We start from the raw sequence: 13,519 nt of genomic DNA on the forward strand, positions 1-13,519 counted from the left end.
GAAGTTACCTACCAAAGTTCCACATATCAACAAAACACGTTTTTATAGATTTACTTCTAAGGAACAGTTCTGTTAGTTGCATTCTAGAGATCTAATCTGCAATCTTTCCGACAGATTCATATTTTAAGCCGGAAATACCTTATCTTCAGAGGGTAACTGGCAAATCTCTCTAGCCAGGGCAAAATTTGACTGCCTTGATGGCAAATAAGAAAGATGATCAAACAGCGGGAGTTTAATCAGAGGGCACATTTACAAAATCTTTTTAGAGCTTTGCTTTCTATTTGTTTCAGGTGTGCCAGATGAGTTTCATGTTTGCCAAGGATTAAAAAGGGAACAGATATTCTTCTGCCCTGGGTAGCCAACTATGAACTTCAAAGCCAACACTCGCTGCTCAAAGACAAGTCGTTTGCTAATGTAACCTCGTGGTTAGAGGTCATATCAGGGACAGACGATGCCAGTCCTGGGTGTTCTTGGCAATTGACCTGGTATCTCTGTGATATGCAAACAAGATTCTGCTCGCAAGACACTAAGGATTTCAATATGGCAATAATGTGGGTTCTTTAATGCTCTGTCAAAAGGATTATGTGGCTCAGGAAGAACTAGGCATTCAGTAATCTTCTCTTTGTAGTCATTATCACCACCATTAACTGAAAGAAAAGAACTAACTTTAGCTAGCGAATATGGTTAACTATTTGTAATATCTTCAAATTTAGTTATTCATACGTTAGACAGACAGAGCACCCCAAAACGTGGGGTGTGGCGTGTATGGCTTCCACGACATGCCTTCAGCATTTATGACATTTGTCACCGCATCCATTTGTCGTTGTCCTTGAGCCTGTTCCTGCGGTTTATATTTAGATGATAACTATTGGAAAGGGGGGGCATAGCATCGCTATAGCCCTCTGTCCAAAGTGCTGACAAGTAGGGGTGTTCGAAGTTGACCTAACTTGCTTTCACAAGATTTCAGGAACATTTTGTGAAATTCTGCCTAATTACATGAAGTGCAAATCTGCAATTTAGAATATATATTTCAGCGCAAAATACTATGGGCCTGATTCACAAAAGTAAACTTAGACCAAAAGTCTAAGTTTGGACCAGAAGTCTAAGTTTAGACCCAAAGTCTAACTTTACCACTACTAAAGTTTGACTTTTGGTCTAAGTTTTGACCAAAAGTCTAACTTAGACCTAAAGTCTAACTTTAGTAGTGATGGAGCAAGGATTCGAGGAAAAGAAACTTGCTCGGATCAACCTCTCATTAACAGGTACTAATAATAAGAAATAGTAGATAAAAGAAAACTAACATACACATGACATTTAAATATGGGGAAAAGAGCTTTTATGTATGCCTAAATAACAAAGAATAATTGCTGCGTAACAGAAATCCAACTTGAAACCGAAAATTGTTGTGCGCTTGTGCGAACTAGAACTGCTCAAATAACCATGTGATTAACCCATGTGAGAGGGAAACTCTCACACATGCGCAAAGAGTTGCTAACTGTAGGTCTCGAGGCACCGCGTGCCTGGCATATGCTTGTCTGATTTTTAAAAGGACTGTTACTGCTAATGCTTTTGCTTAACAAAGACGAAAATGACATGGGATATAGTAGAAGTGGGTGGTGAACAGTGATAATAACATATTTGAGAAAATAACATCTGTTTATGATTCCTTTATTATTAGTGTGCGTTTGGGCCTGATGTGCTAAGCCAAGGGAAAAGATAGCGGTTCAAACGTAACACAAGCTGAGTCTGCGCACTGAAGTTTTGAAGTAACCTGTTGACCGGATCATTGACAGGCTGCCAAGAGCCAAGGACAGAAGCCTGGGAATGCTCTTCAACTGTAGAATTACATATAAAATTTGTATCTAAACTGTTTCTTTGAATACATGTATGAAAAGAAATGGCACCGAAAAATGAATAAATTAAATGGGAAGGGTTTGTTAGAGAAAAAGTTCATTAAGAAATCAAGAATGACAGCATGAGGTGATGACAACTATCCTGTCAATTCCTAAAAAAAAATCTATGATCCACTGAGACTTGCAACTTTGAGGGTGGAACATGCAAAAATAAAGACTATAACTAGAGTGATTTAAGTTAAGAAGTTTGGACGTCGATGCTGAGTGAGGTGTAGGCGAGAGCTGCTGCTGGAAGAGAACAGACTGGGAGGATTTAATCCCAAAGGATAGCCTGATTAGATTGAAGATTTGCGGAAGAATATCGAGGAGGGAGAGAGTGTAAGAGAAGGATGTGCTCCGGTACATCGGGGTGCTAGAGATGTGTAGTAAGTATCATCCTATCCTGCACCTATCCTATAGTCTTTGTCTCCTGACTCTTAATCCGGTGACCTCCACCAGTCCTTTTGGCCAGGAGTTGGTTTTCCCTGTTACACCATTTGGTAAATATTATTCTGTCTTAAAATTTGCATATCTTTTGCAAAGTATGAATTATTATGTCTTTTGTCTTTTCATCTATCACTCCTAATGCATTGAAATTGTTGAATGCATCTGTAATTTGAATGTAATTTGATAAATTAATTTTTCTCTCCCATGAAAGTTGATGGAGTTTGCACTGTGAATCTGTACAAATGAGCGTTCATTTTGAATGAGTTATTAGATAAAATTAATTAAATCTTACCCGGAGTCTGTGATTCTTTTATTGAGAGATAAAGATACATTTATTTATTTGTTAATATCACCATCAACTACTAGACTAAAGGTCCATTGACCAAAGGAAGAGTGTTGATCTGTGAAAGTTAGTTAAACATTGACTAATTCAGATCAAGGTGAAAATAAAACTTGACCCGAGCGAAACAGTCAGGAAGCTTGAATATGTATATGGGCCCATGTTTGAGTAAATCGTTGATTGTAAATTATTCATTCTGGCCTTTCTCTGGATCAGTAGTAGTAAAGTTGAACTTTAGATCGAAACTTAGGGGACGATTCACAAAATTAACTTAAGACAAAATCCTAAACTTACTACTTTTGGTATTCACAGAAGTTAGGATTTAGTCTTAAGTTTGTCTTAAGACAGACTTAAGACAGACTTAAGACAAACTTAAGACAGACTTAAGACAAACTTAAGTTTGTCTTAAGTCTGTCTTAAGTTTGTCTTAAGACAAACTTAAGACTAAATCCTAACTTCTGTGAATACCAAAAGTAGTAAGTTTAGGATTTTGTCTTAAGTTAGTTCTGTGAATCGGGCCCTTAGACTTTTCGTCTAAACATATACCAAAAGTTTAACTTTAGTAGTAGTAAACTTAGGGGCTCATTAGGATGGAGGACGGACTGGAGTCCGTCCACCATCCTGGTGTAAACCGGGACCGTCCACCATGCATACGGTGGTCCTGTACACCCAATCAGGATGCGACTGCCACTGTGGCGGTCGGATCCTGCATTTTAACATTGAAGCGGGTGCTGCTGACAGTAACACCTGCCGCAATGTTAAAATTCTGTGATGTGCATTTCACAGCACTACGTGATAGGCACCACACGGTGCCTGCCACGTTGTGCTGTAAAATGTAGGGGATACCACGGGTACCCCCCAAATGCATCCTCACCTCCCCCAACACAAAGGGGGCCCGTAACCGGCCACGTCACTAATCCCCACCTGCCTTTCCATGGCGGCATCACCGCCATGGAAAGGCCTGCACTGGCTAGCATCGTAATTTGGTGGACAGTGCCTGCTAGGCACGCCACCATTTTTGGCTATGTGGTCCATCCACCAAGCAATCTGTGAGATTTCTTATGGCGGTCCCGTGGTGAACAGTCTTTGCGTCCGCCACGGTCCATGGCTGGCGGTGACGGGCCTTCCGCAATCATAATCGGGCCCTTAGACTTTTGGTCTAAACTTAGACCAAAAGTCTAACTTTAGTAGCAGTAATATTAGACTTTAGGTCTAAACTTAGACTTCAGGTCTAAACTTAGACCTTTGTCAATTTTTGACCCTGCCACCCCAGTTATCACCTTGCCCTTATCAATTGTAACACACATTGATACCTTCCTTTCTTGCTTTCAGGCTGTCACTCTTCTCCCTTGTCCTGAAGAAGACCCGCCATGACACGTTATAATAAGGCTCCTGTCAGGGTCGAAACGTCGACGATATTATATGGCTCAGCTTTATCAAGTCTCTTGGTCCAAAACAATAAGCAATTATGCTATTCACCAGAGATATTGTTTTTCCTTTTTGTTCTGACTACCTTTAGCTTTAATTTCCTCGATTTCACCCTGTATATATATGCACTGCACCACCATCACTGAACACTCAATGTCACTACAATATATGTCACTTCATGATTTTGTTTATATTGACAGCCTTTTAAATATTTGAAAATATACATGAACGCACTAACTTACATAAAAATAATACTTTTGCCAGCACTCACTTGCCAGTGTTTTTGTATTCCAACAGCATTGAATATGCTTGCTAATCTTTGATTTATTCATTACTTGTAAGGCAATTAATGTTTTTTACCTAGCCATGTTGCAACGTGCAGCACCAAATGTGGCCAAAAGAGGTCCTATGGGACCTCTTTTGGCCACATATAGTACTTCACCCTGGAAAGTTGGAGTTATTGGCATTATAAATGCCAATGTTTTTTACCTAGCCATGTTGCAGGGTGCAGTAATATCTGTGGCTAACAGGGGTCACATGGGCCCTCTTTGGTCACATATGGTACTGCACCCTGCAGAAGACCTGGTAAATCCACCCTACCCAAAATGCATTGCATGCAAGACCGTACCACTAGCACATTCGAATAGCTATGTCCATGTACACAATTAGTAGCTTTGAAATGGGACAATTATAAAACATTACTTCCGGATAAGGTTGTACTCTGTGTGGACCTGATGAAGGGAAATATATAGACGGTCTCATATAAATGTAACATGTGCTAGTGAGTATAGTAACCACTGCCAGCCTTGCTTAGGACCAAGCATTTGTCTGGCCTGAAGCCCTTTAAGAAACCAGTGCTCTGAGGCTGTAATTAAAACCTAGGGAGTAAGAACACAATTGACAGGGGGTGTCCTCATGAGAGGTTACAAGAAGAGATATGGCAGTACTAAGGAGAGACTACTAAGCCTATTAAACAATGAAAGCCACCGTTTACAAAGGACAGGGACAGGAGCCAGCTAAAATATAGGCAAAAAGTGGGCAGAGCTTTATGCCCATATCCTGCATTCAGCATGTCTCGAAGAGACAGCGCAAGTGCTGCCTGGGTGAGACCTAACCACTAACACTTGTGTGGGGTGCCTATGTTTGCATGCTATGATTGTAAGCGGCCCACAAACTGCACAAGTGGTAAAAAATGGTTAGAAATTAGAGCAAACACAAGGAAATGATGGATAGAGCAGTGAAACTTTTCAGACACTCACCCCCAGTCACAGATCTGGGTTGCATCCATCATCGTTCTTGTATTTGATAAGAAATTAGAGCATCACTTGAATTGCGGGGCATTTAGGAGTGGGGGGGTTGCTGCATGTTGGCTGGCAGAGCCGCCATTGGTTCACACCGAATAATTTGGTCACTGTTTTAGTGCATTGGGAGTTTTGCCATTCTCAGGACGGCCTCCCGGCTCTGATTGCCCATGCCTAGAGTTGCCATTTCAGGCATGGTGGAGCCAGGCAAGATAAATCAACAATGATCTGAATGCCAATGCAGAAACTTATCTTACGTTGTGCATGGAAATGCACATCGTGGCATTTTGGCATTGTGAACGGTGCTGCAGCCAGCAGCACCGTCCGCAATGTTAAAAGGCCAGGATGCACCCGCCATACTGGTGGGCGCATCCTAATTGGGCTGGTGGGACTGCCGCACGTCTGGCGGGCAGTCCCAGCACCACTATGATGGCGGGCGGACTCATGTCCGCCCGCCATCATAATGAGCCCCAAAGTTCTTTTGACCACTGGAGCAGAATGATGTCATAATAGTATAAGGCTAATTTTAACATGTTAGCTGTTCTTCTGAAATGACTGAAAAGCAAATGGTGAAAGTTTTCTTATGATTTGTTGTAGGACCTATAAAATTCTTGAAGGGTCGATTTTGTTGTGGAAAAAGTTTTTAACTCTGTGAAATTTGTCTCGGGATAGGGTTTTGAAGAAGCTGAAGTTTAGTGTTAATTCTTATTGTGTGGAAGAGTTCCTAGGGATTTTAATGGTGTTTCAAATCTTGTCAAAGAGTTGTTTTTGCAGGTATGATATTGTTCTTGTACTACTGTCTTTGAGAATGCATAAAACTCTGCAAATTCATTTGACTTGTATAATCTTTCCAATGTACACAGTATTTTTCTTTTTGCCAATAGAACATCTGAGAACCATGTATTTCGGAAGGTCTGTGCACTTATTTAAGGTTTTAGAGGGGCTATCTGGTCAATATACAGATCAGATTGCTTCATTAAACTTACCAAAGGAATCAAATTATTTTCTTATTTCCATTGACCTCTGTTAAGACCTGTTGGGTGGCTAGTGCAAGAGTGGGTTCAGTAAACTGTTCAGAACCCTCTTTGGAGTGATGGGATAGTTTTTTTGTTTAGAGTATGTTGTTTGTCTTTTCAAAGTGCAGGTGAACAATGAAAGTACAACAAAGCGATCTGACTGCTCTACAATGATTAGTTTGAGAAAATTAAGATTTGTGAAATTTGCAATTATCAGTGCAATGAGTTTGCTTTTTTATGATTCTGTCATCAAAAGACAAGTGTTTGAAGTTGATTTTCTTTAATGACTTTTGGAAGTGGCCAGTGAGGGTGTTTATGGTAAACCTCCAGTTTATGTTGAAGCTTCAAACAATATTTCTTGAGTATAAAGTTTGTGTAGAGGTGGTATCATCTTTCACTCATCCAGAAAGATTTAGTTTAATTGGTAGAGCTGCTATATGATGTGTAATTTGATGGTCTCACAAAGTGATATGTTCCAAGATTTTTTATGTATTCTAAGGAAGAATAGGATTGAATGCAACTTTTTGCAAATAATGGTTTATGTTATGCAATGACGCACTGACATCCTCCAAGACATTCCTTTTGGAATGTCCTTATAAATTATTACTCTTCAGCACCAAGAAATCAAAGGTCGATTGGAAGTTAATATTGAGCTGTATTTCAGTGAGGAATAACAATTGAAGTTTGCATTTATTAATGGTGTTATCAGTGACTGCCTGGTGAGTGTTTGCAGATAGGCAGTTCTGAAATCCCCATTTTATTGTATGCCTGCAGCTTATGTCTATTACTCAGTTAGTGGGCCTCTAATGACCGGTATGTCCCTTGGCAGCAGACTATAATTCTACAGTATTTATATATTTAGAAGTTGTATAAAGTCCTATGTGTCTCCTATCAACTACTTGAGAGTGCGTGAAACAAGAGTGAAACAAGCATTTGCACTGCAATAGGTCTCACACTCATTCCTACTCATAAACAATACTCCCCTGCACGCAGACACTCTTGCACTATGGTGCAAGGGTGCGTGTGTTGGCGCTACACTGCTATGTGTAGAGCCAGCGCCGGGGGAAGTGCAAGAATGCACCATATCCTTGTAAATATGGTGCAGCCTTGTGTTTCAGAAGTGGCAGAGGGAGGCGTTAAGCCATGACGGCTAACTACCCACTACGTCACTACCTGGTACATTTGTCTCTCTAAGGGCTGGCCTCTAGAGAGACGCAGGTGCTGCCAGCAGCAGCCTCCCTTCCACCTGTGCCCAAAGAGAAGTGTGTTTAAACACTGTTACTTGAGGCTGCTAGCATCCATGTACGCATATTGTCTGTTTATCGTTTCATAACGCCCCTTAACTTTGCCTCCTCACCTTCCTCCCAAAATTTGGACACAGTCAAAGATGATGAGTAGGATGAGGCGCCAAATGTGTTTTCTCCCAAGGTGCTATATGAGCAAAGGCTTGCTCTGGTTGTCTGTTCAGGTGATGAGAAACGAAAGTGAAAGTGGCATGTTAGTATTGAGAATAAGGATTCATCCTTCAGAGTGAAATCAAATAATTGTCTGAAAAAGTAACAAGTGGAGCATTTAAGGAGGGGGTGAAGAGTCATGTAATTCTGCAGACTGTCTTCCTTAAGATGTTGTGTTATGCAGTCAACGCAAGTGCTGAAAGAATGTCGAATGTCTTAAGATTCATCCCAACATTGCAACAAAGATGGGATATGCTTAGGTTATTCTGACCCGCCGGCATTTACTTTTGCTGCATACACACATCAAATATGTATATACTTGTATTGAGGAGGGTAAATGGCTATTCTATAGGCATGTGGTGTGTTTCAAGTTCGTATTTAAACCAAGAAAGGCAGGGGGCTGTCTGGGATGGACTGGAAGGATGTTCCAAAAGGATAATTAGGCATATATGTGTCTTGACTGGTATCAAGGAGAGAAAAAGCATAGCAGTAGTGTTTCCTCAGGAGGTTGATGAAATGCTTCAGCTCCCCGGAAACCAGTGCATCCCTCTGGGGAGGAATTGACAAATTGTACTGATTTTGAGCTTTTGGAATGTGGCGACTGGAAAGGTAATTGTGATGAAAGATTCACGTCTCATGTTCACGTTCAGTTGCAAGTATCCTGGCAGTGGGGTAAGTGTGACGATATAGGAAAAAACGTGATGAGAGTAAACTGTAGTAAATTAAGTTCATTTAAATCTTAGTGGAATTAGCCATAAGGGAGCAAAGTGTTATCTCGAATCTGATGGCCAGGAGACAGTCTGAACTTAAGAGCAAATGACTTCATGCAGTGGCGTAGTTAGGGGGGGGGGGGGGCGGTGGGGACGGTCCGCCCCAGGCGGCACTATTTTGGGGGCGGACAAAGGCATTCAGATAAGGCTCGGCTTGCTTTCGTGGACGTTCGGGACGGGCAGAGAAGGAATAGGACTCGGGCAATGTCCTCTTCTTTTTTGTGCTGGCAGCTGTCCCCCCACCTTCCTATTATTCCCTCTCTTCCTGTCTTGCTCCTCACTTACTGACAACCGTAACTTGAAGAAACGGTTCACAACCTCTTTCCTTCTTTCATTTAGTTGCTTCCCTGTGAAATGGATCCAAAAAAGAAAAACACTCTAGAAATAGGTTTTAAATATGAAAAATAAATACATATCTAAATAAAGCAAGACAGAGTGGTTGCAAAGTGGCCAGATTGGTTTTATTCACATCCAAACACATCAGCCTCACTTTACAGACTTTACAGTGAAGCCTACTTTTGTTTTCTCATCTTTCTTTGAACAGCATTGTTGTCCCCAGGTGGGGAAGTGTACCGTTCCTGGAGGTACTGCAATACCTGGTTGATGGATGGATTGGAAAACACAATGTGTACCATGGCTCTGTTTATGGATGTGGTCTTTTTAAACCATACTGCTTACGATTATTAAGGATATAATCAATGGCCATTGAAACGGTTCCCTTCAGGGCCCTGTAGTCATGTCCTTAACTTTTCAGGTAAAACCACTCACTGATTTCTGAATAGTGAGTGAGAGATCGTTAAGGTAACCATGTTGTTTCTGCTTACATTTCACATGCTTTACTTAATCTTGCATTCCCTATGAGTGTTTGTTTTTACTTTTTTTTTTTAGGCAGCATATTACTCTTATCAAGTGCATAATTTGAATTGAGCCACATCCAAGTGCTTATAGCGGGCACACTTAGGTTGAAGCTGAAGGCAGTGCGAGTTTCTCTCAGTGGTGCAGTATAGTGTTCAGTGGGGGAGAGGATGTGGCACTATGGCCAGAGCTGTCGAATTTGGAACTGGGGAACTGGGTTCAGCCTTCATGACCAGTCCACCAGACCGCTCTACTGAGGGAGCATATCCCCATGCTAGACCTTACAAGGCCCCACTAGACCATAGAAGGCTTGATGTCTTAGCACAAGCAGGTGTACCCTAGTGGTGCCAATTGTGAGTTAACCTTGAAGGCCTGTCCACCACAATCCATACTGAAGTTCATCTCCAGTCTTGCGGGCAGACCTACGAAGCAGCACACCCTAGAGCAACAGTGATCCAGTCACTGTGACTCTGTTACTGAGGTCACATGAACCTTGAGCAGGTTAGGGTGGTGCAAACGGTGTGACCGCACTTGGTACCTATTTCGGGTGGGTGCTTAGTGTTTGCAAGTATATTATGGTTTAAAAAAACTTGCTGCCACCTTCCTGGCCTCCAGCAATTATTAGAAACAATAAAAATGTCATGATGACTTCGGTGATTGATGTTCTTCCTAGAGAGAGATACGAGTTTTGTCTAGTGGAAGGGTTGACTCCTGGAAAGGTAGCACAGAGGGTTAATATGCCAGCTGCAAAGAACATGTACCATGCAGATCACAAAGTGCACTGCTTTAATGGGGGGACCATGATGAATGGTCATTTAATGTCAGCTGTAGATGATGGATCCCTGAACAGTGTCATGTATGTGCATGTTTGCATGATGCTGAGGGGATTACCAGGTAATTGTTCACGCAGCTCTCTGATGGATGTCACATGCGGTTTTTCTGAGTCCACAGATAGATCATGCAGGCTGTGTTCTCTTTTGTACTGCCAGTCACTGCCAGTCACCGGTGTATTCAACTGTGCAGCCTTGGACCGTGTCATGTATGTGCATGTAACTTGCATGATCGAGGTAACTATTAGCTGCGATACTACGTGTCTCTCGGTCCTCTTTCAAGTGCTTGCCATCCTTTTTCCCCAGCAACCCAGCCCCCCCACAGGGGCGGCAATCTGAGGGATAGCCCTGGGCGCCACAAGCTCTAGCTACGCCTCTGACTTCGTGTGAGTTATAAAAAACGACAATTATCCTCCAATATTTTCAGTCTCTATTGTTCATGTGCGAATGTGGAAGTGAAACTTTAGAGTGCAACCTAAAATAAGTGGCATCCCTCGAAATTACCTTTTTTTTATACAGACCCTTCGATGGGTGACACTTCTTGTATGGTCACATGAACAATGGATTTGTGACTCGCAAATTGGATGCCAATCGCTTTGCGACAGAAAACGTCCGTACACGATGTACAACAAGCATTCGCAAAATAAATATAGTGATGCGGCCGATTTGCGACTCGGTAAAATTTGCAACTGGATTTTGCAAGTTGCAATTAGGGAATCACTAATTGAGAGTCACAAATGCATGTACAAGCGAGTCGCACATTTCGAATAGTCACAAAATGTCTGCTTGCACATGCAATTTACCACCAATTCAAAACAGGTAGTAATAGGGCCCGAAATATAAAAACAGGCCAAAATGCATATGGGAGTTCCAGAATGGTTGCCCTGTACATGATAGCGAGATGGATGCTCATACTGGCTGTTAAGCAGAGGAGGTAGAGACAGGAGAGGATATTCCGAGTCAGGCTGACCTTGTTTGAGAAGACAGAGGAAGAGATTTATGAACAAAACAGCGTGGAAGCAAAGTAATATGGGAGCTAATAGCCACCTTAAAGCCACACCTTAAAAGCAGTAAGCAACACTGCAAATCAATCCCCACCCATGTATAGGTGTTGTGATCCTTCCACCTATTGGCCAGTGGCTGTAACCAAAATGTGATAGCAGTGGCCGAAACGGTGTTGCAGATGCTCCTCTACATACACCAACAGATTTACCTGCCCAGGAATGATGTGGAAATGTGCAAACATTCCCTGAACATACAAGTTGTCTGTAATTCACACAATATTATCATATGTATTGTGGCAAAATATCCAGGTGTCGCCCAAGATTCCTACATATTCAAGCACAGTGGCATATGCTAGTGACTAGAAAGATGGGATTTAGATGAAGGTTACCTACTAGGTACTAAAAAGTAATGTCAACACTTGTATGTTGTCTCACACATATACTTGCTTTACCAGGTGACAGTGGGTATGCTCTCAGGCCATGGATTCTCACACCCTACCTTTTTCCCAACAACCCACACTGCACATAGGCTCACCAGGTTGGTGATTGAGTGGACATTTGACCTCCTCAAATTACGCTTCAGGTGTCCTTCACAAGAGTGGGGGATACTTGCAATATGCGCAGGAGACTGTTTGCAAGATTGAGGCAGCCTGTGCCATACTCCACAACATTGCCTGCAGGAGAGGCTTATCCATTGAGGTGACTGCATTGAACTCAGAGGATAATGAACCTAGACCACCTTCCCAGCAGACAACCGAGGCAAGCAGAGCAACTGAGGGGAGAACGCACAGGGACCACAAAGCCAGACAGTACTTTGCATGGTAAGACATCTCCATTCATACAATACTCACACAAAATGCCACAACAAGTAATTGAATGCTCTAAATTATGTTTCCTTTAAAGACAGGGTTCAAAAACACATTGATAGGTGACCTATCAATCACACAAAAACATATCTTTTTGGATGCACATGTTGTGCAGTTACATCACTGCAAACATGAAACAAACAGCACAAAACACAATGCCAGACTGCCACCGTGCACTAATTTCCTCAGAAATAAGGCCCAGATTCTCAAAGGTTTAGAGTTGGGTTAGTATTGATTTTGTAATGCTGAACCAGTGCTAAATCATTTTTGGGATTCACAAACCAACAGCAATTGTTGTTTGCATTGGTTTTATAGTGAAGCGCTGCTTTGCATTATTTTGCTTCAAGGGGGCATTACATGGGTGGTACATTGGTTTACCCGTGCTACCACCCATGCCTTTGATGCTAAACCCTATTCTCAAACATCAGTAGAAAGGGTTTAGTGGCAAAAATTAATGCTGCTGAAAAGCAGGTGTTAAACTGAGAAATGTTTTTATTTTTCTGTGCTTTTCTGACTTTGCATGCATGCTGCACTGTGCAGCACACATACAAAGTAGAAAAGCTTTTTCACTTGTCTAAGCATAGTATTTTGTACAGGAAGGATACCCTTCCTGTACAAAACCTATGCTAGAATCAAGCACACACCCTAGCGCTATGGCGCTAAGGTGTGGGCGTAGCGATTGGACAGCTGAAATCAGCACTGGTGCTAGGGAGAGGGGGGGAGAGAGACATGTCTTTGTGAATATGATGCTCTCCTGCTCTCTCCCTGTCACACAACGCAGTGCAGCATTTTTAGCTGCTGTGCTGCATTCCATGACAGCTACGAGAATCTGGGCCATAGTCCAGCAGTATGGGAAGTTTGAATGGCCTTCACGGCTGCTGGTATATGTGCCATCTCCGTGAGACATCCCCACTGTATGGCCAGTCTCAACTTGCAGTGCCACCGTGCGCTTGAAAAGTGTTGTTGCATGCGCAAGCCTCCTTATGGCCCCTGTCATGGCCTCTATCCTGATGTCTCTGCTTCTCTACCTACGCCTTTGCAGGCTCCTGTCCTCAGCCAGCTCAGTGCACAGATGACCAATGGCACCTGCAAGTGCATCCATTTTGGAGTCCATGTGGGCCTGATTGCCAGTCAACTGCTGGGTCAAGTTGTTGAAGCCCAGTGTCACTTTATGGTTAATCAACCTCATTAATTTCTGCTGTAGGCTGAACCTGCAGCATTGCCTCCTCTAGGCTGATACACACCGCCTGTTCATTGGATGCCACCTGGGACTGAGATGCCTGTATTCCCTGCTGGCGCCTACACACCTGTTGAGT

Source organism: Triturus cristatus, chromosome 11 (genome assembly GCF_964204655.1).
Source record: "Triturus cristatus chromosome 11, aTriCri1.1, whole genome shotgun sequence".
NCBI lineage: Eukaryota > Metazoa > Chordata > Amphibia > Caudata > Salamandridae > Triturus > Triturus cristatus.